General features: G+C 39.4%; 1 protein-coding gene across 2 annotated transcripts in view; it reads left to right on the top strand.

Annotated features, from left to right (window-relative positions):
- Positions 1-25,917, top strand: part of STXBP6 (syntaxin binding protein 6) — a 131,956-nt gene that overhangs the window by 5,348 nt on the left and 100,691 nt on the right. The window lies entirely within an intron of this gene.

Genomic DNA, 25,917 nt, shown 5'->3' with positions numbered 1-25,917 from the left:
GCTTTCTCTCTTTATTTAAAGAGACACAGTGTTCAGGTCATCACTGTTAGTCATATATAGAAAGAAAGAATATGATCAATTATTGACAGATTGGTATTACTCTGTTAGAGTGAGTTCCTGTTAGTTCATTTATTTTCTTGAGCTTTTGTGGCAGGTTCCTGACGCTGTAATAAAGTGTCCAAGTGTTCTGATATGCCCAGAGGTTAGTGACTAGTCTGTTAGCACCTTTGTGACTTTAATGTAAACACTTCAGTTAGTTCTGTGGCATGGGAATTTGTTCACTGTAGGTTAATAAACAGCTCTGCTCTCCAGTAGCATACACTTCACTATTGTGTAGGAGACTGTGTTGGGTCATTAGCCTTTCAGGCAGGGTGCACTGGAGAAAGGATGGATGCTCAGAGGAGATGCAAAGGGACTTCTTACTGGCTTCCTGATGACCGTCAGTGCCTTGCTGATATGCAGCTACTGCAGCTGGGCTCTGTACCTGTGGCCTTTGGTACTTTCCTTCACTAAATGCAAGTTACAAGATGTAGAGAGACAAAAAGTGTCTGGTGTCACTATACATCTGTCCACTGGGAAAGGTCAACAAAAGAACTTGCGTTCAGCTGCCCTTAGTCTCTTAAAGATAGGTTTAGAGGTAGGTGTTGAAACTCAGAATGCACAACTTAATTTTGTCATTTAAAAATCTGTATCTACACAAAAGTGATTGCATGAAGAAAGCAATCTGACTTAAAAATAAAAATAAAAACACAGAAGATCACAGAACAACTGAGGTTGTACAGGACCTCTGGAGGTCCCTTTTTTGCAGATCTACCATACCTGTCGTACTCTTTAGAAGAAAAAGTATGTGAACGTTAGCTTTTTGTTAGTTTGTTTTGGAAGATGTGGAAAGGAAATTGCTGCTTATAAATTCAGATGTTCACTAGTTAAGACAGAATATATAACTTAGGAGGCTTTGGTTTTTTCCCGTTGTTTTGTAAGCAGATGTCTGAGTGAGGTCAGGGAGGCATTCACAGGTGGAATGGATTTCTCCTTTTCTAGATCTGAAGTGTTCCTAACTTATGTTTTTTTCTGAGCCATCTTAAATTGGGACCTTTCAGTATTCCATGAGCATCTTTCAGAAATGTTGATGTGACTTCTGTCCTGTTTCCCTGTGGTTTCTGACCTTAGTGCTTTGCTTTCCTGTTGTTAGCATGTTGCATTAGCAAGCCATACTGTGTTAGAAATGGTGGAAGGATGACTCTGTTTCTAGGCAGAAGGAATGGAGATCTTAGTTACTAGATCTGACAAATTTAAAATTGTGCCCAAACTATTTTTATCTTTATAGATACAGAAGTGCAGTTTGAGTATAAATGCACTTTCAGTACATTGTTTGGGGAAAGATTATTCTTGACTGGTTTTAATAAAACTCCAGCTTAAGAGAATTGAAGACAGGTGTCAGTTTTTCATTTAAATTTTGAAAAGATCAGTTTTACTGTGGCCTGTATGCATTTGCAGCTTTTCAGAAGTAACTGTCAGAGGAGCAAAGAATGATTCACCAGCGTATGAAGTGCTGGATACTTCCCACATCACTAGTAATGTAGTAAGATGTGTATTTGAAGAATGCAACGAAGACTGAATATTTACATGCTTTTAATGATTTTTCTGCATGACGAACTGGTTTGACTGTGTTGTGTTAGCAGACTGAGGTTGCTTTAAGGTAGGGTATTTAGATCACTTTCGGGGCCTTTACCAGGGCCTGAAATTTGCATACAGAAATTCATGATTGAAGTGTGGTTTTTGAAGACTGACTTAATTTAACTCCTATGGAAATTAAAGAAAAGGCTGTAGTTGACTTCACTGGGACTTGGAACAGAGCAGTTAGTCATGCTTTGTCCCATGGAGCTGCTTTACTTTTCTATTTCCTATGTATTTAGGCAGGTTTCAGACATTCCTTTAATATGTAACTATGGGACTAGGTGACATATGTTTCTCAGATGCTAAGACTGTAGTTACAAGATAGAATCTATTCTTGAAATAGCCACATCTAAGATTAAGGATTTTTCTTATGGTGACCGGTTATATCTTACAAAGCTGTTAATTAACCTGCAGTTAGACACAAATTGCATTTGTGCTTCAGTCTTGTGTTTAAAACAAGAGTCTTTTATGTCAGGCCTTGCGTTGACTCTTGCGAGTGGACGCTGTCTGCTTCAGGCACCTCGTTGTCCCCTGACCTGAGGTGTCCACATTTCCTGTCTGGTCGGTGGAAGGAGTTGGAAGCCCTGAGGGCATGAATCGGAGCATTGTAGTGTTTCACAAAATAGTAATGGTGTTACTTCAGTAAGCAGTATGAGAAAGCATCAACAGAAATAGCTTTTATGTGAGTAGGGAATAAGGCAATACAATTTTGTGACTGTACCACATTATGTGATGCTAGCTATGTCTGTTGGGTTAGGTCCTGTTCACGCATCTTAGCACACCACTGTCCCTGCATGCCCTGATTTACCAAGGTAATACTGAGCTGTGGATGGTTCTTGTCCCCAGCCCAGAGGATCAGTTGCATGGGGGTGTCACTTGAGAAAGCTTTGTGAAGGTAAGAGAGTTCATTGATCTGTGAGGTTTCTCAGAATGAAGTTGGGACCTGTAACTTATTTTTTAATGCCTTGATGGGATCTCAAATATGACATTTAACATCTTAAAATAGAAGTAAAATCTGTGTGTCTGATTTATTTTAACTCAAAGCCGTTATCTGGCAGAAGATTAATATGCCAGCCCTTAAAGGAGTAAGAAACGAAAATGCTTATACCTTGATTAAGGAATCTAGTCGATGAGAGCTATGTATAGGGCACCTTCAGATCCTCAGAAGAATTACATAAAAGAAGACTAGTTTCAGGTTCTGTTCAGTTGCTAGACAACGTTTCAATTTAGGGGACAAGAAGTATGCAGTTAAAATATTTTAGACTCTGGTAGCTTTTACATTTTTTTCTTTAAAAATCATGCATCTTAACCTCCTAAAAAGAAAACTTCAGAGATAACCTCTGTCAGCTAAGAAATGTCTTGATTCTACTTATTTTTTTCCATAAAAGAAAAAAGTGTATGTATGTGTGTATATATTTTATATATAATATGTGTACACACACATATTGGACTTAGTCATGTCATGTAAAATAAAAGAGCTTTTTTTTTTTTTGTGGTGGTTATTCTTGTGAAAGAGACAGTAATGTTTTGGACTGGGAGAATAAGCGCTTATGATGGGCCTTGTAAACTCCTTTGTCATGGTTCCAGATGTCTGTGGGTCCAATCCGACTTCTGGTTACTTGTGTATAAATCTTCTAATTCTTTTTTCTTATAGAAATGACTGCTTATGCATGAGAGTGTGCAGGTCAGGGCTGAGGTAAGGCTTGATCCTGCTGTCCTTGGAGTGCAATAACAGTGCTTCTGCATCGCTATTAGGGGGGTGATAAGAACATGGTTGCAACTCTGCTTCCTCTTCCCCACCACGAGCTTGTTAGGGAGCTGAGTTGGTTTTGTGGATGTTTGGGTAAATCCAACTGGGAATTCTCCAGTGGTATAGGACACTTGTTTATTTCACGTTTGTCGCCTATGGAGGCTCGTGAAGCAGTGTGTAGTCAAGATGCTGAAATAGCTTGTGATTAGGTGCTTGTTTCAAACAGTAATAGCTGATGTCTTCAAATTATTTATCTGAAACCTTGGAGTAACTTTAAATATTGACTGTTTTTTTGTGTGTGAATGTAGTTTTGTTATTCAAAATGGAACTGTATACGGTTTGGGATTTGTTCTTCGTATTCCATTTAGTTACTGGGAAAAGTGCAGGAATGGGTCATCTTTGCCAGTCGTGCAGGTACCACTTCGAATGCTAAGTGAGGCTTCCTTACAGCCCCCTCCCAGAGAACTGATCAGGCTGAGGAATGCAGCTGTGCAACACATGTAGCACCAACCTGGTGCTTGAGGTCCCACAAGTGCTTACCAGATGCTGAGCTCTCCCATGCATCCATGAGCTGGGTGTGGTGAACCTTCATTTGCTCCTGAAGTAAATGACCTTAAGTGAGTTGTTTAAGGTCATGTTATACTTCAGTGGTAAAACCGTGATAATAATGCATCTTTCTATTTCCATTTTTATGGATTTCTAGTGTATCAGACTTTATCTTTTAAGCAATTCAGTAAAAGACTTGGAATCTACTTGGTGTGCATTTGAAGTCCCTTGGTATTTGAATTTGTGGATTTATGCCTTGGAGAATCTTGCCCAGTTGGTAAGACAAACTTCTTCCCCTTTCCAGTTTATAACAAACCAGTTACTTGCATTTCTAGAGTAAAATAGGCAATGATGTATATGGACTATTACATTTTCTTCCTCTTTCTTTGTGCATCTGTTGTGTCTTGCTTTGTAGTCTAACATAGTTTGTGCATGTACCCTGTCTCTGCACCAGAAGGAAACGAAATTCCACAGGTGGAGCAATAAAAGCCACCCATGTGAAGGTGTAGCGTCTGGGTGTTTCGTGGGGACCTGGTTTCATAGCCAGAGTTACACGAGGGCATTTGCTCACTTCCTGCTCATGACAAAATGGTAAATCCAGGGTTAGTTTTCTATATGTTCCCTCCACTATGTGGATTTATTTCGTGTTCTTACAACATAGGCTTGTCTGAACTTCAAGATGTGCCCAGCTTTTATGCGAGTGCTTGTATTGATTTTTGTCGTATCATTTCAACATCCTCCCCCCTCTTCTAAAAGGGTTATATGAGGTAGTGGTGACAATTTATGTCTATTATGGCTTTGAAAGGGAGCCTTGTTCTTCTGAAAGGGGGGTAAATACATAATTTTGCTGGCCGTAAGAGAAATATCCTTTTTTTTTTTTGAGTGAGCTACCTGAGGCAGGGGAGGGAGTAGGGATCAGAAAAGTGGAACCCAAACTATGATCTAATATATTGTAATAAGCTATTCTGAAGAAACTCTTCTGAAAATAGAAAAGAGATATTGTCGGACTTTTGGAAAGTGCCGCAGTCCACCTTTATAAACATGTCTGAGACAGAAAGGGGACTTCACTACCACTGAAACATGGAGAGGTGCAGTGAGTAGCCTTCTTAACGCTGAGGTGTGGAAGCTGTTGGAGGTGGTTGTCTGATTAATGAACCTGTAGCACTGGTTCGGCTGTCTTCCTCAGGCAAGGATTATTCCCATGATCTGGTCTCAGCTGTGTGTTACTCTGTCTAATCTCACTCTTTATATTTTCTGCCTTTATAACTTTGTCTGTTCTTTCAGCATTTCTCATAATTTCTCATCTCATCATCCTTTGTATGTGTCTTTAATCATCAGGCTGTTCTCTTTCAACCTCATTTAGCGGTTCCCTGGGATTTCTTAAGGGACTTAGTAGGTGTGGATTTCCCTGTTGTGCCTCACCTTAAACATTAACTTCTGTATCCTTGGACAAAAAATTTTGACTAGAGATTGATTTCTTCTGTTAATAGGTTAGTTCTCCTCTTCCCTCATTTTCTTGTTTCCTTATCTAAATAATAAGACTTTTCCAGCTTATCTTGAAAACAAGGTATCTTTTTGGGAGAGTAATATGTGACATTTCTTTCCTAGCTTCCATTTCTCTCTACTTGCCATTTTTCTTCCCTTTCACAAAGTTTCTTCTGTCGTTCTTGTGAGAGTTGCATACTTTAAATGAAACAATGAAGTTATTGATGATAAGGGATAAAAGGTAAGTGCTCTAAATGCCAGTGTGGTATGTTCTGGGTCTTTCCAGATATGTTGTTACACTCTGTGACAGGAGGATGTGAAATACTTCACACACATTGAGTAAATAATAGCTGTTAGGAATAAATGCTTTTAAACTAGTGGAGCTGGGTAACTTGTTCCAGAACATGCTAAACGAAAAGCTGGAGAAAGTGTGGATAGAATAAGGGGTTGAACTGGGAATGCAAGATGGAGGGAGGGCCCTGGAGATAGATAGGTAACTAAATGGTTGCTCCTTATGCCACAGTGGAGCAGAATAAGCCAGTGCAGTGCCAGTGCTGAAAGGAGAAAATAGGAATGAATCGTCACTGAAAATAAGAAAAAGACAAATTTGGGGTGGTGGATAGTTATTTGCCTCAGAGTAGGGTGCTGGCAAGTCTAATATATGGATTTTAATGCTGTGCAGAGTATTCTGTATGTAATAAAGCTTGAAATTGGAGCAGTGTACATTCAAAGGCAGGAGAGAGAGATCTGTTAGTTATCTTTTAATCTTTCATTGAAAGGAGCAATTGATTTCAGTGTAGGATTACCTGTATAACAAGATAAAGGACGTTGAAGGGCTGCCTCCTCTTCTGGTTGGCATTTTTCTTTGTTCTGAAAAGTCTGAGCACTTTAAATACTGGTAATATCTCTACCATACTTCTGAATTTTCTATTGCGCTTCTTTAAAGTTAACCCTTAACAAATAATTTTAGTATACAGAATTTGTAAATTAATTAGACATTTATCTGTACCTAAGACCTCTGCTTTTTAAGAGATGAACTTGTATCTTTGCATATCCATAATGTGCAGTTTTTTTGTTTGATGTTTGATATTAGTTTGAAAAGTAAGACTTATATCAAATATGAATTATATAAACTTCAGCTATCTGTAAAAATCTGCTCTTATATAGAGTATGAAGCTGAATAAAACCACTGGTCTGTTTGCAGAGCTTCATTTTTATTACCAGTACACAGAAGACCTTAGAATGGAAGTGGCCTGAGAACTATTATGTTTTGGATTGATAATATAAATCCTGGTAGATGATTTATTGGTTGTTCTGCTGTGTTGATTGAATAAATACTTCTTTTTTTTTTTTCCTTTGGACTGAATGGACAGCTGAGGTAAAAAGCATTTCTTGGAAGATTTTTGGAAGTTTTATTAACACTAGATCCTTGCTTGATTCTATGTGGAAATCAATTCAATTATCTTTGGGGTTCCTATGAAATTGTTCTTTCCTGCAGTAAGCAAATAGTCTCTCTCAAATATATAAATGATGCTAGAATTGTCAAGCTGAGTGAGCAACTAAAAATAATGAGTTGCAAAGAATTCAAAGTATGCATCTGGCTATTAGGGCTATACCCACACTTTTCTGATATCATCCTTATTTGAAAAACATCTCTCGCTTTCTTCACTTGCTGTGCAGATGGCCATACAAAAGATTGCTCTTTGAAGAAAGAATGAAACATCACTAGGCATAGTAGCTAAAAGCACAGAATGCACTTAACTCTGTCCTTCTCAATCTCAAAATCTCTCTGTCATGTAGATTTAGAAGAGCTGTCATAATGATGTATCTTTTTACAGATTGGTATCCTTGTAAAAATGAAATGAAAGCCTTCTAAGAAGTTGTGAGAACAATATTTGTATCATGCTGTGTGCCTGCACTCATGGCTCTTGCATTATAGATGCTGATTTTCCAGAGTTGCCTGCCTGTCCTTGCAATACTTCCTGTATGAAATTTTCTTGGAGAGACAGAAGGTTCTCAAATAGTAATAGATCCTGGAGCCCTTAAGACATGTATACTTTGCAAATGAAATGCTTGTTTCTTTCTTCAGGCAAATGGAGTAATGTGGGGGGGTTTTGGTTTTTTTGAAGGGAAAAAAAAAAATCCTAAGCTTCCCCCCCCACCCTCCAGAGCATTTTGGGAGATTAACTTTGAGAATTCAGTCTACTCCTGGTTTTCTTCTTTGAAACCTTTTTAACATATAAACAGGAATAATAAAGATTTTTTTAATTACGGCAACCCTGGTAGTATCCCACTTCTTTAAAAGCATTCGGTGCTATTGGAATCTTGATGAAAAAATCTGAACTTGTGGAAAGCTAGGTTCAGCTGCCATAGCGCAGAATGACTGGAGGAAAGCGTACATAGGTATGTGCATGTACCCATTGTGTCATCAGACCCTTTTAAGGGTGATGTTTAGTAGTTCTCTTTTTTGAAGTGTCTCTGCTGATCTATATGTGTTGTAATTCATTGGTGGCCTCGCTGTACCTGTTAAGCTGGATATAGTCTATTAGTTTATATTTTGGCTCAGCATCACTCCTTGAATACATACTGTACATCTGTATTGCACATAAACACTCTGGTTTTTATTTTTTTTTTTATATTCTTATCTTTCTCATATCTGCCAAGGCTTGAATTCAGACCTTTGAGTTTCTGGGGTATTTTTTGCTATGGCTTAGGAATCAGTTGTGAAACTGCAGTGAGGAATGTGGGTCCTGCTTTGACCTGAGGTGTTGATGAAGATGGAAGAATTCTGTAAGCCGGGTAGTCTGTTTTAAAGACTAAAACTTACAATATTCAAATCTCAAAGTTGGAGCTGTGATTGTAACATAATAACTGATCCTTATCAGAGTAGGGATGAAAATGTTATTTGCAAAGCAAATGTGTGCAAAATCAAATGGGTCTACCTTATTATCTTTGTGGGGTATGGCTAATTTTTTGTTTGGTTGGATTTCTTTGCTTTTGTCTTACGTTTATACCATGTTTAATGTATTATGTTAATAATAACATCAATGATAAAATGCGTGGCTGAATCCTTGCATAATGGGAGAGCTACTGGAAGAGCTGTTAAATATCAAGAATTACCTGTGAGGCTTTAAGTACCTGTCCTGAAGATCTCTCTCAGGGATTTCTCTAGTTGTTGAACATAATGAGCACAGAACATCATTAACTGTAAAGATACTTCTGTATAGAACAGGATCCTGGCTCTCTGTTGAATGTATGACGTTTATAGGTTTTCTTCCTCTCGGAGGAAGAAATTTCTCCTTTCTAATAAGTCTGTCCTGTCCTTGTTGCAGGTTTGTCTTCATATGAAAATTAATAGGACTTCCCTTCCTTTTCCTCTCAGTTTTCCTTTTCCTTATCCGGGTGTCACGTACTTGGATTGCTTTTCTTTTATCTCCTCTTCCCTCCCTCCACCAAATTTCACTTAGGTGCAGGTGGTTAAAGTTTTTTGACTTTAATAGTTCACAGTAAAATTACTGTGAAAGTTTAATATTAAAAGGAGAAGACTTTAAAGAAAGAAAAAAGTGTTAAGCTACCAGCAAAAATATACAAAACCTTGATGTTTAACAACATGTAGAATGCCATGTGCATTGCAGTGAAGAGTACTGATCAGAAAAGCATATTAATAACAGTAATCTGAACAAGATTTTAACAATTCTAGGACAAGTTTCTAGTTGATGAAAAGTTGTTTAAAAATACTTTCCTTTTGACTTAAACGTACATTCTCACAGCTCTTTGCCCTTCGCACTGTACTGTAACAGTGCTCAAAATCCATGAGTTAAGCCGTTTTTCTTTCCTTTCAGAAATGAACAGAGGAGACAATTGTGTTTCTGGTAAAGACAGCTCTAGAGCTGGGTACGAGGAAATACTAGATCTGAATTGTTCTTATTGCAGTTGTGAAAAGGCATCAGAGCAGTAAATAATTCTATTGTGTAGCAGCGAAGACAACTAAAGGACAGTAAACATTTGGGTTTGATCTTGAATCTGATTTACATAGTTTATTTAACAAGGCTACCTGCTCTTAGAGTAGAAGAGCAGGAACTTGTGGCTATTTATAAGGCGAGTAGCAATTTGAGTTTTCATGTATGCCTTCCTCAGGGGTTAGTACCTTGGGCTTGCTGAGTGTCAAATACCTTGAAGCAGTTAACATATTTGCAAAAGCTAGAAGGAGTACTGCATACATTTGAATGCTCAGTAAATGTTTGTCCTTTACTTTAGGCAAACTCACAGGTGTCAGAGTAAACTTACAAGGCACCAAATGTGCTGGTACACTGAAAGCATGTCTTCTCAGTGTGAACACAGCTGTACGAGCTGGCTTCTTGACTACTGGGAAATAAGATCCTGAGAAGGGTGAGTCCTCGTAACAGAAGGCAGAGAAAATCTGGTGGTGTTTGAAGGACCTAGTTCTTTCTCTCTGTATGTGAAACATAGCTAGCATCATCTTTGCAGTACAAGGGAGGAAAGAATTGGGCAACCTTCCTGTGAGAGCTTCAGAGTCCATGCTGACTGGGTTTGAGAGCATTGTATGAAAAAATCCTGTAATCTGCTGGCAGAGTAATGGTATAGCCAGGGAGTAGGGCTGAAGTCTACTCTTAATCTGGTTCAGGTGTTGACAAATATGAGAATGAAAAACAAATTACGTGGGCTTGAAGAGAAGATGAAATTAATCTGATTTCCTCATCACTGAGGACAGCAGTAGTAGCCAGAATAGCATGTTGATTTAAAGTAAGCTGTGCGGTGTTGATTTAAAAGCCCCTACAGAGGTAGAACCACATAAGTTTGTTTATGAAACTCAGGTAACTTGAAGAGGTTGTGGGTGTTGTTTCACGTGTGAGCCTTTTGTTCTCCCTTTCACCTACCCCCCCCCCCCTCATATTTTGAAGTTATATCTCCAGCTTCAATCATATGTGATTGCAGTGTTGTAGGTTTCTCCCTGCCCCCTTTCCTTAAATAAAGGTAAGGAAAATAAGGTAATTGCCATTCTTGTTGAAAGTGTGTTGTTGAGGAATAGCAATTAGGGCATTTTATTAAAACTGTAAAACTGTCCTAGATTGCTCTCTCATCAAAACACTGTTCTTCAAACAAAATGGATTTATGGTTCTTGCTCTATGAAGTATTAAAAAATACAGTCTACTCATATATTTGAATTGGAAGAAATAGGCTCAAAGATCTGCTTAGTTTAAGCATTTTTTTGGAACTAAAGCTATGTAAGGAGTGTAAGAACACGTCTCTGTTACCTCTCCTCCTTCAGGGAACACACCCAAAAAGTCAATAAATGCAGACTTGTAGGGATTGGAGTAGGTAACGTTCCAAGGTTATGGCATGCAGATCCAACGCTTTGCTCGTGATTCCTTTTCTTCTATACCACCTGCATAGTGCTGCCTCCCTCTCACCTAAAAAGTTATGTACTGAAGATCCATAAATTGGGGAGTTTGGTAAATGTTTTAATCTCCTATATCAGCTAAGATCATTATCTCCTCTGTCTCTTCAGGTTGTGAAATTAAATTTGAGGATTTGAATTGTTCAGGGCATTCCTCAAAAGTATATCCAAACAGTAAGCACAGGACAGGAGTTACAGCTCGACTGAATTGGAGTAGAGAGTTGTTGAACAGACTGTAGTACTGCGGTGAAAAAAAAGTATTTGCTTTGTGTCTGGATTATCATAATAATGTTAAAAGATAAAGGATGTTGGTGGTGCTTTAGCATGAAGATGAACTTTCTTCTTAAACTGCATAATAGAAGTTCCTGCAACATTTCTTTTTGAGAGTCAGTTCCTGGCAGACACTAGAAAGAGTTATGACTATATTGATACAGTTAGTTGCATGATTCCCCCCCCCCTTTCTGAAGTGGAGGTGGTGGTTGCTCTCATAGAAGATTTCTGAGATCTGCTGTTAATGTGTGCAACAGTAAGACTGCCAGGAAATGGTTAGCTAAAAATGCAGTCTCTTAAGGCAACCGAATGCTTCATTATGAGCAGGTTTTTTTTAATCTACAAGTCAGTAGGTATCAATGCTGTTTAGTGATTTGAGCTCATGATTGATTGAGTTTTAAAAGAAGAGCATTGATGTCATACTGAAGCTTGCATACCGCCAGTGCTGGTTGCTTAATGCAGATTATTTCTATGAGCTACTCTAAATTCTAGACTTCATTGGTAGTGCAGATACTTTACATCGTCTTCTGGAAACAGAAAGGATCCTCTTTTCTGCATTATTTTCCATACCCTAGTTTCAGAGTAACTGAAGAAGGTCCATTTACCTACCATTTTCTACCAGTGGCCACAGAAATGTTCCTAGATATTTCCAGTTTGGCAAAATAAGTTTATGAAGGTAATCAAAGAAAGGCCATTTTGAAATAGAGCAGGAGGAGAAAGGGAGTCTCCCCCTATGGATACTATTGCTATGCCCAAGTGAGAACAGCTTGGAAGTCTGGCCTTTGCATATGTGGGTTTTTTTTTTCCCCCCTATTTTTTTTCTTGGTTTAATAGCATGGGTATGCTGGAGACAAACCATAAACTCCTCTGTGATCATACGTGCAAATGCTGTCTCAGAAGAAAAACAGGAAGAGGGAAACTTATGTGGGACAGCAGAAAGATACTAATTATGAACTTCCAAATCTAGTGTTTTATTTCACTATATTTTCAGTTTGCATCTGGTTATTTACTTGGAACAGAATTACCACTAATTACTTTGATTAACCTTTTTTTTAAATTCTTTTTTTTGTATTTTGGAGCACTTTGTAGTATTAAAGCACTTGTTAGCCTAAAATGTTACTGTTTGTCAGTGAAGTTCATGCTGTCTTTTCCTTCTTTGGCTTAAAGGAAGAGGTATGCTCTCTGCTCATAGATGACCTTTTTGTTTTGTGTGATTGTACTACAAGGTGGTAACTGGCACCTTGCTTTTTCATACAATTTAAGGATGCTTTTTAATGAATTTCCTTTGCTATTCTTCAAGGTAACTAATTCACATATTCAGTAATTCACATGAAACTGAAAGGAAGTTACGTGGAATAGTACATGGCTTTCTCTTTTGGCAATGCTTGGTAAACATGTTTCACCATCCCAGAAAGTCTGAGACTAATTTCAGAAAAGAAGGAAAACTGGTGGCTGTTTCTGTCTGGAACTTGCTTGCTACAGGGCAGAAACTTTGTAACTGAAGGAATGCACATAATTTGTGTTTGAAGAAATTAATAACCATAAGGAAAAATTTAATGAGTTGGAATCTTATGTTTTTCATTTGATTTCAACTGTCACTGGAGAGTGACAGGATTAATTTAATGCTTCATCTAAACTCTCTTTATCAATGTGCTCTACCTATGTCTCTGGTCTCCTTCTCCTTTCGGATGCTTGATGTCTCTCACTGTGGATTTTTAGTTAAGTGAAAATGACAGCTTCAGTGTAAATGGCAGTTTTCAAATCCCCTTTCAAATAGACACTTAAGAATTTTGTTTGATTTCTTGTAGATGGCACTAATCCTCTTGCATTGTTTTTAATGGGTTTGTGGGATCTCTTTAGCAGCTGGAGCCTGTCTTGTAACCCTTGTAAGGATCACCATTTGTAGTTCATACAGCGTACCATGTAGTGCTTGCTGCAAAAATGCTGAGCTATTCTAGCATGTATGCATGTGACCTATGAGTCTGTTGCATACCTTCATCCTATGCATAAGCACTGCAGTTACCTTATGAGTCACAAATATGGGTGTGAACCCGGTGTGTAATACAGAATGCTGATGCAATAGGGTAATGCTTGGCGGAGTGATGTAATTGTGATGCAAACAGGACGTGTATCTGTCAGACATGAGCTGTGTGTTCTGTAATGAGTACAAATAAATGGTCGTCTCTTGGAAGGGCAGATGTCTAGCGTTTTGATCCATCAAATGCTAGATGACGTTATCAAGTGCTAAATAGAAAGTTCTTAAATTTTTATGTTTTAAATGTAGGTTTAGAAGACTGAGATCTGTATTTCTTCTAATGCTATTAAAACTAATTTTACATTAACACGTGGACAATAGTATCTGGTTTTAAAATGCCAGATTCCTAGTTTTATTACTACTTTTTAAGACACCTACGTACTTCACATAGGCAGACAACTTGGTGGTGTTTGTGAGTTTGAACTATTACGTAGAAGCAACTGAGGCTTGAGTGGTATAAATGACAGTAGTAAGTACGATAAAAGTATATTAAAACAAACCAAGGAATAGCTTGTTCCCTTTTTTTGTCTAATTGGCATGTGATGGATTCTCTTTCGTTTAGACAGATTTAGGAATGACATTTCCTGGTTTCATCTCCTGGGGGGAAAAATACCTCCGGAAGGAGTTTACCTCAGGGTGGCATTAAAAACAGCTTAGAGAAATACCAGTTGTAAACATGTGCTGGAGCTGTCCCCAGGAGGGACTGGATCTTTTGAAATGCCTTCCAGACCTATTTTCTGAATTTCAATATGAATTGAACTTATTTCAGAATGAAAACTTCCCCCCTCTGTAGTCCTGTCCCCAGAAATAAGTTGGTCCGTTGTTTTTGGTGTTTTCCTACTATCGGTAATTCTTGACTGATAGTTTGCCTGGCAATAGTGCTAGTTTATTTATGTTTTGTTGCTGTTTTCTCTTTCAAATCTCAAAATAGTGCCTCTTTATGCAACAGAAGGCTGAGAAAAATCAGTTTGTTTTATCAACAAGTGGCTATAACAGTTCTTGTTTACAATGGGCGGTTATGCTCTTCATTTCATACATCCACTGTCCAAAGTGGAGAAAACCTGTGGGAAATCATGAAACCTTTGAAATTCACCAAGGGTTATTGTGAAATATGACCTCAAAATTTCTCATAACTGTTCAGGAAGAAGTTGCAGTCCCTTATTTTATATATAGCCAACATTTTGAGAGGTAGAATTAATTAAACTATTAAGGTTTGTAGGCAGTGTCTTATCAATAGTTACACTTCCTAGTAATCTGTGAAGCGGTTTTAACTCTTTCTGACCAACTCCACAAATTGTTCAGAAATCTGATTTAAAATGTTAATTTCGCTGTTTCACTTACAGCAATTTTTTTTTCCTTTCTGTTTAGACATGCTTATAGGTTCAAGGATTTATTTCTTTTTTAACTTCAAGTTTATGGGCTAGAGTCTCCCTGACACTTAGCCTGCTGAACCATATTGAAAGGGAACCATATTGAACCGTGGAGCAAGACCATTTCATGCATAATTCTGCTTTCTGGCCTGCTCTGTTTATCTTCTCACGAAAATGGGATTATGCCCCCAGGATGTTGATAAATGTTGATAAGGATCAGTTGCAGTCTAAGCAGTTACTTCTACTGTGCATGAACTATTGTGTTTGAATAAGAAGGAATTTTTATTGAGACTGGTATGATGTGTTGGGCTCTGTAATTATCGTACCGTTGTTAAAGCAGTTGTCCATCTCGTCATCTTGACTTAGAGTGGAAGAACTAGCAAGGCTTGGTGGGTCCTTTGCCTCCTATCTAATTTGGATTTTTTGCCAATGTCACTGAACCAATTTTTTAGTGTGCTCTTATTACACTAGAATTGCTTGTGTCATTTTTCTTTCCCACTAAATCTCAACTCGGAGTTTGTCAGAAGGACTAAGTATATTCTTCTGATGCTGGTGAGTGTTGTGAAGAACGTCATTAGTCACTTTAACTCTGTGCTTTGAGGCTTGCCTACAGGAGGCCATGTAGCCTTTCTAGGTCAAAGTCAAGCAGGCTGCTGCTGTCGTTCTGCAGAAGTTTCACAGCCCTCCCTCTGAATATCTCCATCTGCAGTTCTGAAGTCCTTGTTGCCCTTGCTAACCACAAATCAGCACAAAGTTTTTGATTCAGTGGTATAGCTGCTGTTCTGGGCAGTCTCTTGTGTAATTACCTTTTCTGTGAAAAAGAAAAATAGCTCAGGCTGGCTAGCTGCTGGATAGGGGATATTACTGTGTGCATGCAATGGTTAGGTGTTTCTAACTGTTTCCTTCCTCGTGCTGCTTTGCTCTCATGGGTTGTCTCTCCTTCACTGGTAGCTTCCATGGTAGTCTCTCTTGTGCTCTGCAATCCATTAGTTAAAACCTTCTGAAAGCAAGTAAAGGAATCGAACAAAGAAAATTGATTTTTGTTTTTCTATTTCCCTGTCACAGTAAGACTTGGAATAACTGTGTGATAACAAAAGGCTTGAGTCAGGCTTTCGATCCTGCTTGCTGCTTAGTGCATTTACTCAAGCTGTCGTTGATGTACATCATCCGTGTGCAAATAGTTGCTGACGACTTTGAGTCGTACTCTTATTTCTCATCTTGGTTAAACCTGGCTGGGTGCCCGTGGGCTGGTGGCTCCCTGTGGCTGGGGCACCAGGAGCGGTGGGGCTCCCCTGGGGCTTGCTGCCAGAGCCAGGGGGCAGCCCCAGCCTGAGGCATTGGGCACCTCCCTGGGGATGAGGACAAGCCGAGGCCAGGCCAGGACGCCAGCCCACTGGCAGGTGGGGGGCAGGATCAGGCCCGTTGGGGCGAACCATGGTCAGACAGGGCCGTAGGGATGGGCTGAGGCTGGGCTGTGATGTGGGCCCAGCTTAGCAGGGCCCATGGCCGGGCAGGGCTGTGGGGAGCTGGAGACTGGCCCTGCTGTGGTGGCACTGGGGCGTTGCTGGGGCAGGGGCTCATGGCCCCAGGGGTCCTGGGCCATGGGCAGGGAGGGGGAAGCGCTGGGGGACTGGGCAGGGCCAGTATGGCCTAGCAGGGTCCTGACAAAACCTATACAAAATTCTAGCTGTAAAATTAAAATAACTGATAGAACTGTTTAAAATGTGTATTTAAATATGAGGGGTTTTACATGAAAAAAGACTGGAGAAGCACTAGTGGCTGTCAGATGTGCAGAAGGCTGGGCTGAGGATATTTTCTAGCACAGACAGATCATGAACATATTGGCCATCATCTTTGACAACGTAAACCATAGCTTGTTAAAAATTTGACTAGCTTTGTCTTTGACATGCTTCTTCTAAATTTCTTTTTTTTTTCTAACAATAAGAGGTGCTGTACAATTTTAATATTTCTACGCTGTCATGGTTTAACCCCAGCCAAGAACTGAGCACCACACAGCCGCTCACTCACTCCCGTCTTGGTGGGATGGGGGAGAGAATCAGAAGAGTAAAAGTGGGAAAAAAAAAATGTGGGTTGAAGTAAGAACAGTTTAATAATTGAAATAGAATAAAATGGTAATAACAAAAGGAATATACAAAGCAAGTGTTGTATGATGCAGTTGCTTACCACCCACCAACTGATGCCCAGCCACTCCTTGAGCAGCAGCTCCTCGGCCAGCTTTCCCCTAGTTTATATACTGAGCATGACATCATATGGTATGGAATAGCACTTTGGCCAGTTTGGGTCAGCCCCCCTGGCTGTGCCCCCTCCCAGCTTCTTGTGCACCTCCAGCCTTCTCAGTCAGCAGAGCATGAGAAGCTGAAAAGTCCTTGACTAGTGTAAGTGCTACTTAGCAACAACTAAAACATCAGTGTGTTATCAACATTATTCTCATGCTAAATCCAAAACACAGCACTCTACCTGCTACTAGGAAGAAAATTAACTCTATCCCAGCTGAAACCAGGACATACTCATGTACCCCTGCTGATACTTTCAACGTACAATTTTCTTTTTTGGTCAGATTGAGTGTTACGGAAATAACAGCTTGTCATCGCTTGTTTGCAGATGTCTTCTTGCAGAATTGTAGTCTATGTTTAAACCTTGTGTGAGAAAAGAGGATTACTTCCAATATGCCCTTCTCCATCTATGTCTTTTCTTCCCCCTTTATTCTAGATAAGAATTAGTATGTGAAAAACTTTGTTCATCTAATTGATGTACCAGAGATCATATGGCTTACAGCAACAACAAAAAGTCAGAGTTTTTCCACACTAGTTTTACTTTATATGGCATAAGACAACTTGTTTTTTGCTGTTGGCTGTACATAAATAAATGAGGTTAGTAGTGCTATATATTTATCTTATTATGGGTGCTATGCAAAGCAGATGGTTTTGTGAGAGTATTTTCTCTGATGTACTACAACTGCTTATTCCATCTGGAAGAAATTTGCTTGCTGATTTAATTTCTTTAAGGTAGAAGGTAGGCAAAAAGTGGAATAATTCTAATATTGCTTTTCATAGCTCTGAGACTAGATTCATTTCACATTTATTGGGAAAAGTGCAGTGGAAATGTGCCAGAATCCCTTCTCTAAACCCAGCAGTTCTCTGGCTATCAGGCAGTGACTAGCTGATTGATGTGCTGGTGTATTGAACTTCGTATGATACAAGTGACCTCTAGTTGTTATGTTCTGTACTTTTGTAGCTTTGTCAGATAGCTGACAATGCTGTTAATAGACCTGAATTGAACAGTTGCACGTTGCTTGCTTTGCTTCAAAAGTAGAAAATCAAGGATAGTAGCGAGGTGATGATTATAGTGGTTTTTTTTGGTTTTGTATTTTTCATATCAAAGTAAGCATACAATTTACTAAGGAAGTGGTTACATGCATCATACGGTGGTACTAAATTCTTACATCACCAGCTCAAGTTCCATCTCTTTCTCAGAGTGATTAGTCTTCGTTTGGGCTACATCTGTAGCTCAGATGAGTAAAGGCATGCATTTGTTGGTTAATTGCCATAAGGGTTTTTCAGATTGTTAACAGTTCAGCTGCATGGATGCATGTCTCTTCTTGCATTTGGTATGAAAACTGTGAGAAGGATATTTCTTCTGCAGTATTAAACAGTATCTAGGGCATTCAGTAAAGACCAGAGATCCCCTTAAATGCTAGTGAAATGTAATACATTTGAGCATAACTAAAATAATTTGAAATGAGTTTCTGATGATGTGTTCGGAGCTGGTTTCCAGTCCCGTGGATTTCACTAAGGTATAAGTACTTAAATTCCATTAATGTTTTGAAGTGCCAGGTTTTCTTCACTGGGATGCAAATTAGATACACCTTAGAGTAGTGTTACAAGAGAAACTGGATCGGAAGGAGGAAGTATTATGTTGGAAAACAATGAGCCACGTGCAGAGGAGGATATGGTGATGACGGGTGGGGGAGGAGAACACAAGTGTGCATCATAAATAAATTTATCTTTGTTGAACTGGTTGGTACTGGGATTCTGTGCATTTTTAGGGCTAGAGAAAAATAAATATTTACAGGGGGAAGAGGCAAACATCATGTAGTGGTTACTCCTCTTAAGTTAGTGTAACTCCACTGATGTTACTCAAGTGTGTAGTGAGAAAGACTTGAATTAGTTAATTAACAAAACTTTCTAAATGAAAACACTCTACTGTTTTGAGGTTTGATGTCAAACTGAACAATGCTGAAAGTTATTTCTTTCAATTTCATTATCTGTTAATAAACTGATTTGGGCCTTAGTTTAGTTTTATGTCACAAGAAACAAATAATAATAGTTTTTGCTGCACAAGACCTATGGAAGTAAACTTTAAAGCCAGAAACCTGAATACTTAGAAGTTACACATTTTTCCAGTTCATAACTGGGAAATGAAATCTTTATTGGCAAGACAATGTTTTCTTTTTCCTAAATAAGTTATTCAAGCATCGGCAGCATCCACTGCCACTTCAGTTTTAACACAATAGTATTTAGAAAGGAGTAAGGCAGGAGCATGACTGTCGTGCTTTATCCTCTGCATACAAAGTGAAGCCTGATATTTTTGAGCTAGACATACTGAAGGAATTCATCATAAACAAAACATCTGTCTCCCCAGCAACTTTTTTTTTGCTGGGATTGGAATGAGTCATGGGTTTGAGAACTGTGCTGGTCTCAGCGCAATGAGATCATCAGAAGACTTAAGGGTTTTCAGTGTGCTTTCCAAAAAGAAAAATTATATTGTGAAGTCAGTAAAACTTATCTTGTTTTCACACTTGCACATGGCCTTCTACTTTTGAGCCTTTACGATACTAGGAAAGCAGTTTCCTTTTCTTCCCCATTAAAAGGATTGAAGGGACTTGGACAAAATTTTCTATTCTAGTGAAAGTAATAATGTGATTGCAATGAGAGGGAATGAAGACTGTGGCAACAGTGGTGAGGAAATGCATGTTGTTGCCAGTTCAGTTTTGACATAAATTTATACATGGGTAAATACTATCATTGAGGGAAAAACTGGCAAAAAAAGTAGTACAGAAATGTTTCAAAGAAAATCAGATTTTAAACAAACTACTTGAAAAAACAGTATTATGGCACTAGTAGATGGAAAATAGTTGTTGAAAATTAAGCTGTTTTCTTCTGCACTTGCTTTTTCTGATGTTTTATTTGTGAAATATTAGTTTATTTATCTAGCTGAGTTATGATTTATTTACAAGAAGAAATTGAGGTGACTTTCAATCCATTCTTTCTAACTTTTGTAGGAGATGTAGTAGGTTTTGAAATACTGGCTAGCAAGGATATTTTATAACTGTATTCTCCAGATTTGGTGCTACAGTTCATAAGGTGAGAACAGCAACAGTTTCATTGGCAGAAATGTACACAGTTGGGTTAGCATAATCACCTTGCACTTGAGATTTCCTTTTAGATACTTTATTAAATGTCTGAATTTGATTTATATGGAAACTGATCCAGTCCCAGTCCCTTAAAAAAATCTAGTTTATTTTGTGCCTCAGCTGCTGGATCTCGCTTGTTTCCTGAGATCTTTTGTTACCATGGTGGTCAGTGGCCCTGTCTCTGGTTCTCTTGCATATTTTCCGACATTCAAATTCTCTCTCTGGCAATCCCGTTAAGCAGGGGGATCCTGTACTCCAGCTATTAGTCACAGGCCCACCCATGGTCTTATTTCCTCTTTAGGGTCTGATTTTCTGTGGGAGTTTTAATTTTCAAATTTTCTTTTATTTACATTAATAGGTAATGGAGAAAGAAGGCTTATCATAAGACTCTTAAAGCATGAACAAATTACTTTTGTACTTGGCAAGACCCTTAGGGCATAAAAGTCTATCACTGAACTGTTTCCCATCTCTTTCAGAGTCATTCACTTGTCTAGCCAGCCCCTGGCATAGGTGTAGTCCAGGCTGGTAAAGCCGAAGCCTGGATTTCACCTCACCCTAACCGTACTCCATAATAATACCTTTGTGGAGCACCTTCAGTGCTTCTGAGTGGAGACTTGGCCTCCACTAGCACCCAGGTTTCCACAGTAAAAGAAAGAAGCATTCATTTCCTGAAGCAATGGCTTGGTTTTATTTAGATACTGCAGGTTTAAAAAATAAAATAATTCTTAGGCTCTGAAAATCAAGGTTTGACATTTTATAAGTTCAGTTTAGTGTTGGAGAGGGAACAGCTTTTTCCCAGATATCCTTTCAGATATCAAACCTAGTCAGGGATGGTGCCACTTTCTTCCACAACCCCATTTCATATCCATTGCCAGAGAAGAATGAAGTGTCTCTCCTTCCTGGTTGGGCTGGGATCTTTTGCAACTGCTGTGTTTTGCTCAAGTCCTTAGGAGGAGCCTTCTTTTCCTGGCTCTGAGCATGTATGGCTGCACTCAGATGGGAGAACTATGCCTCTTCACGTTGTCTCAGTCCATGGGTCAGTTAGAAGAAGAAGAAAAGACTTTCATATTCTTGTACTTGAATGGAAAGCAAGGAAGTGGGGACCCTTCTCCTTTTCCCTGTCCAGAAGAAACATTTTTGGGTAGAATTCATTTGAAGTCAGTAGCCTTGAAACAACGGGTTTACTTTTTCATTGAGAAGTCATTGAGTGGAGGTAACCCTCAGTGAATTTCTTTACTTTGCAGCCACTGTTGCCTGGGAATGGCAAATTACATGTTTATGAAACAAAACTGTGTCAGTAACTGTACACAGACATACTCCCTGAACTGTCACCAGCATTAGCTGTTTCACGTCTTGCTCACAGAATAAACTCTGAGGGTAAATGCCGATTCCAAGAATTGCAATATATTGTATCTGTGTCTGACAGAAGTAGAGTTCCCCAAGTGTTTTATAGAAAGTCTTCTCATTTTAAAATGCAATTAAGAAGCACAGGCCAAAGAATATTATGCTTACCCCATGCATATCCTTGACCATATCTGCAGGGCTGCAGCAAGCAAATCTGATCTTCCTCATCTCCATTGGGTAAGTTTTAAAGATCCAGCTTTCTTAACTGGTATTTATACCATCCTTTTTTCATTGCTGGGGCTGAGTCTCTCTGCAAACCGCATGCTATTGGTACAACAGGCAAACATTAGTGTCTGAAGAACCTAAATCAGCACCAGTGAGGTGCTGGTAGGGCATGCAGAGGATCACAGCTGAGAAATGGTGTGAAGGCAACAGAGTAAGTGATGTGAAAGACAGAATACCTTCCCTATATATCCCCCCCATTTTTGTTGTAAGCAGTCATAGCAGGCTCTTGCATTTTGTCAGTGGAAGCTATTTCCAGGCATGTGAAGGACAAGAAGCTGAGTAGTAAGAGCCAAGATGGTAAATCATGCTTGACCAATCTGACTGTCTGCTGTGATGGAACAACTTCCTCATACATGAGGGGAGAGCGGTGGAGGCTGAACAGAATGAGGATGTATACACTACCAGTGCAATTTATTTATTCCTGTTCTGATGTCGTCATAGTGCTTTGAGAAGTGGGGCTTTGCCCCCTTCCCCCCCCCTTTCATAGCTCATACTCAGTTTGTTTCTTCTTCTGGCAGATTGTGGGGTGTCTCTGCTCTCCTGATAGGAGATGGTGATGCTATATGGGTTGAAGAAACAAGTTTTACCTTTGCATCTGGAATGTGGAGAACTTATTTTTTTTACTCTCTCATGGTAGAATATTTCATAACTGTCACCTGCCAAGAGCTTCTAAATCAAGGGCCTCTTGCACTTGGGGTTATTATACTCAGTTGTTTACTGGTGTTTCAATGAATGTTCTCTGTCTCCCTTCTTCCCTTCTTCACTGGAAGATGGGATTGATCTCTTCATTAAGCTTCTTCACTGTAGCCATACTGTTTTGACAAACATACATTTGTTTTGCCTATATCTTTTCTTCCCTGTAACAGTGCAGAGGACAATTGCCGGTTACGCTCTAAATTACAAGTCTGTTAAGCATGGATTCCTTTTCTAGGCTGCACACAATGGGGAATGTGTGGCTGGCAGTTGTTTTCTCTGACATCGTATTCAGATGTCTTAGTTAAAGATGCAATCCATTTCTTCCTGTTGCTCTTGCAGAAAGTATTTGCGGGATAAAAATAATAAGGCTGTATGGGATATGTGGTTGTTCTTTCAGTTGAATGCCATTTTATCTAGGGGTGTTGCCATGTAAAATACCTTTTTGTGTATTTTTTAGATGGTTTCTGGCAGTAAACAGTTTGAAAGTTGGAGATGTCATTTTGTTTGTAATATCAATGTTTACAGCTCAGCACTAGATGTGGGATGTATTAATTTGATTTTTGGCACAGAATTGTTGCAGATGATTTGTTGCTGTGGATGTTGTGAATTATTATACTTCTGAATTTGATGGGGGGAGAGTGAAATTCTTAGTCCATTTGAAAATGTGTATTTCTAAATTCAGTGTACTTTTGGTGCTGTAATTATCTTTGTGTAAGCCGGTGAAGGAAGATTGAGAGACAGTGTTATTTCAGGGTCCGTAGCTGTGCCCACTGTTTAGAGACAATGTGAGTTTTTCACAGTAAAAGTGCGAGTGAGATTAAGATTGGAAGGATATCTGAAACATTGATTGAGCTGGTGGTATCTTCTGGGATCAGTCTAATGGAAGATGTACGTTGTATTTTAGTTTTTTTGTTTGGTTTTTTTTTTAAACAGCCCTCCTACTTTGACACATGAAATGGGTAGATGCCTAAGGGTTATAAATGTAAGTTCTGTGTGCAAGAAGCACAGGATCACTCCTAAATTTATTAAATGAATGTTGCAGGGTTTTTGTGTTGTATTGTCCTGCCCCATCACCCCTCCTTGGATAGGATATTTCTTATACAAGATTAGGTGCCACTGTTTGGTCCACCTTCTCATGCCTTCATGTTGTATTGTCTCAGTTCAGGCATACAAAACATACGTAATTATTTGAAGTGAAAACTTTGAGAACGGTATTCCGCTATCTCTCTCTTGGGAAAATGTAAAAGCACATAATAGGAAGAACTAGAGAAGGATGGTTTTTGTTTGTTTTGGCTGTATAGGTTCCCCTCTTTCATCCCTCACAGTGCTGTTATGCTGTTGATCTCAGAATTTAGTGTAGAACTGTAAAATGTTACTACGTGTTTTACAGGTATCCCATGCACTGGTTAATACCACACTGATCTGTAAGAGATTTTAATCTAAAACTTAGTGGTTTTTCCAGATTCATAAACCTGATGAAAGCTTTCACATCCTCAAGAAGTCACTACTTGGTCCCTGAAAGGACCGCAGAGGGGGAAGCGGTATCTACTTTTGTTTTTTACTGTAAAAGAAGAATATCTCATTCCCAACAGGCTATCACTTGACAAGACGATTTTTCCCCACCACCTCCATGTTTAATGGAAATTTTCTGGTGGTTAAAATAGAATACTTCTACAACTGATTACTGATTGCAAATTACTATGAAAGCATCGAGAGGAAAAAGCCAGTAGTTTCCCTTCTAGCTTTTCTCGGATTTCTGTGAGACTAAACAACAAGCGATTCATTTAAAAAAAAAAAAAAAAAAAAAAAAAAAAAGTTCAAACACACCAGGTCTGTTTGCAGTGTTGTGGGGGTTTGTTTGGTTTGTTTTTTTTTTTGTTTTTTTTTTTTTTTTTTTTTTTTGAATTCTGTCAGGAGCGCAGAGCTAAGCAATCAAACATAGTGGGGGGATAAAAGCCATGGATGGCATTTTTAATTTGTGAGATGATAACATCCCGTGAACAAAACACTGGAGCAGACCAGTTTTTCATAATTTCTTCAGTTTGCAGGACTCTGCAGTTTTGCAAGCTGTATTGGGCTCGCCCATTTTGAAATGGGTGATGCTTACTGTTGGAGGATTCCTGGAAAGAAGTATGCAGCCTGTCAGAAATGTGTTCAGCTTGTGTTATTTGCCAAAAAGAAAACTGTATTTAGTTAACTGCTAGAAAATATCACGACACTGCCAACAGATGGCTTACTACTTTTACACAGTTCTTGTTTTCCCCTTAAGTAAAATGTTGGTGTAATACTTTACAGAGGTCTTTCTGCCCTTACAGAGATTCTGATATCCCCAGAACTTGATATGTTCCATTCTTAAAAGAATTATGCATTTTGCTAGTAGGTGATTTTGTTCATGCATTTGGAGTGGTTGGAAAAATTATTTATACTTACCAGAGAAAGTTGATTCACCTTGGATGGAAGAAATGGAACGCTTTAATTCCTTGATGTTATGTCTTATCCCATTGTATTACTCTGCTGTTGTACTCTTCCCCAGCATTAAAGTAATATAAAGGAACATAATGAGTTTACTTCCCCTTTTTTTCAGATGTGGGTGTTGCAGGTTGCAGTTCAGAAAATTGAGACTCTTCAGCCTGAGAGACCCGACTTTGTTCCCTGCTTTTCTTTTGGAATATTTTATTTAACAGATGACTGGAATGTGCAGAAATTTGCAGTTTGTACTGTGGTGTTTTGACCCTGTCTGGACACCAGATGCCCACCAAAGCTGCTTTATCACTCACCCTCTTCCACTAGACAGGGGAGAGAAAATATAACGAAAGGCTCCTGGGTCAAGATAAGGGCAGGGAGAGATCACTCACCAATTACTGTCACAGGCAAAACAGACTCAGCTTGGGGAAATTAGTTTAATTTATTACCAATTAAATCAGAGTAGGATAATGAGAAAATAAAAACTAAGTCTTAAAACACCTTTCCCCCACCCCTCCCTTCTTCCTGGGCTTAACTTCACTTCAGAGTTCTCTACCTCTTCCCCCCGAGCGGCACACGGGGACGGGGAATGTGGGTTGCGGTCAGTTCGTCACACGTTGTCTCTGCTCCTTCCTCCTCAGGGGGAGGGCCCCTCACACTCTTTCCCTGCTCCAGTGTGGGGTCCCTCCCATGGGAGACAGTCCTCCACAAACTTCTTCAATGTGGGCCCTTCCCACGGGCTGCAGTTCTTCACGAACTGCTCCAGCGTGGGTCCTTTCCACAGGGTGCAGTCCTTCAGGAACAGACTGCTCCAGCGTGGGTCCCCCATGGGATCACAAGTCCTGCCAGAAAACCTGCTTCAGCCTGGGTTCCTCCCTCCATGGGTCCACAGGTCCTGCCAGGAGCCCTCTCCAGCGCGGGCTTCCCACAGGGTCACAGTCTCCTTTGGGCACGTCCACCTGCTCCGGCACAGGGTCCTCCACAGGCTGCAGGTGGATATCTGCTCCACTGTGGACCTCCATGGCCTGCACGGGGACAGCCTGTGTCACCATGGCCTTCACGACAGGCTGCAGAGGAATCTCTTCTCTGGCACCTGGAGCTCCTCCTCCCCCTCCTTTGTCATTGACCTTGGTGTCTGCAGAG

This window comes from Nipponia nippon, unplaced genomic scaffold, assembly GCF_047370975.1.
Source record: "Nipponia nippon isolate SJK-2023a ecotype South Korea unplaced genomic scaffold, ASM4737097v1 scaffold_10, whole genome shotgun sequence".
In the NCBI taxonomy this organism is placed as follows: Eukaryota; Metazoa; Chordata; class Aves; order Pelecaniformes; family Threskiornithidae; genus Nipponia; species Nipponia nippon.
This window is presented reverse-complemented; position numbering and strand designations above follow the sequence as displayed.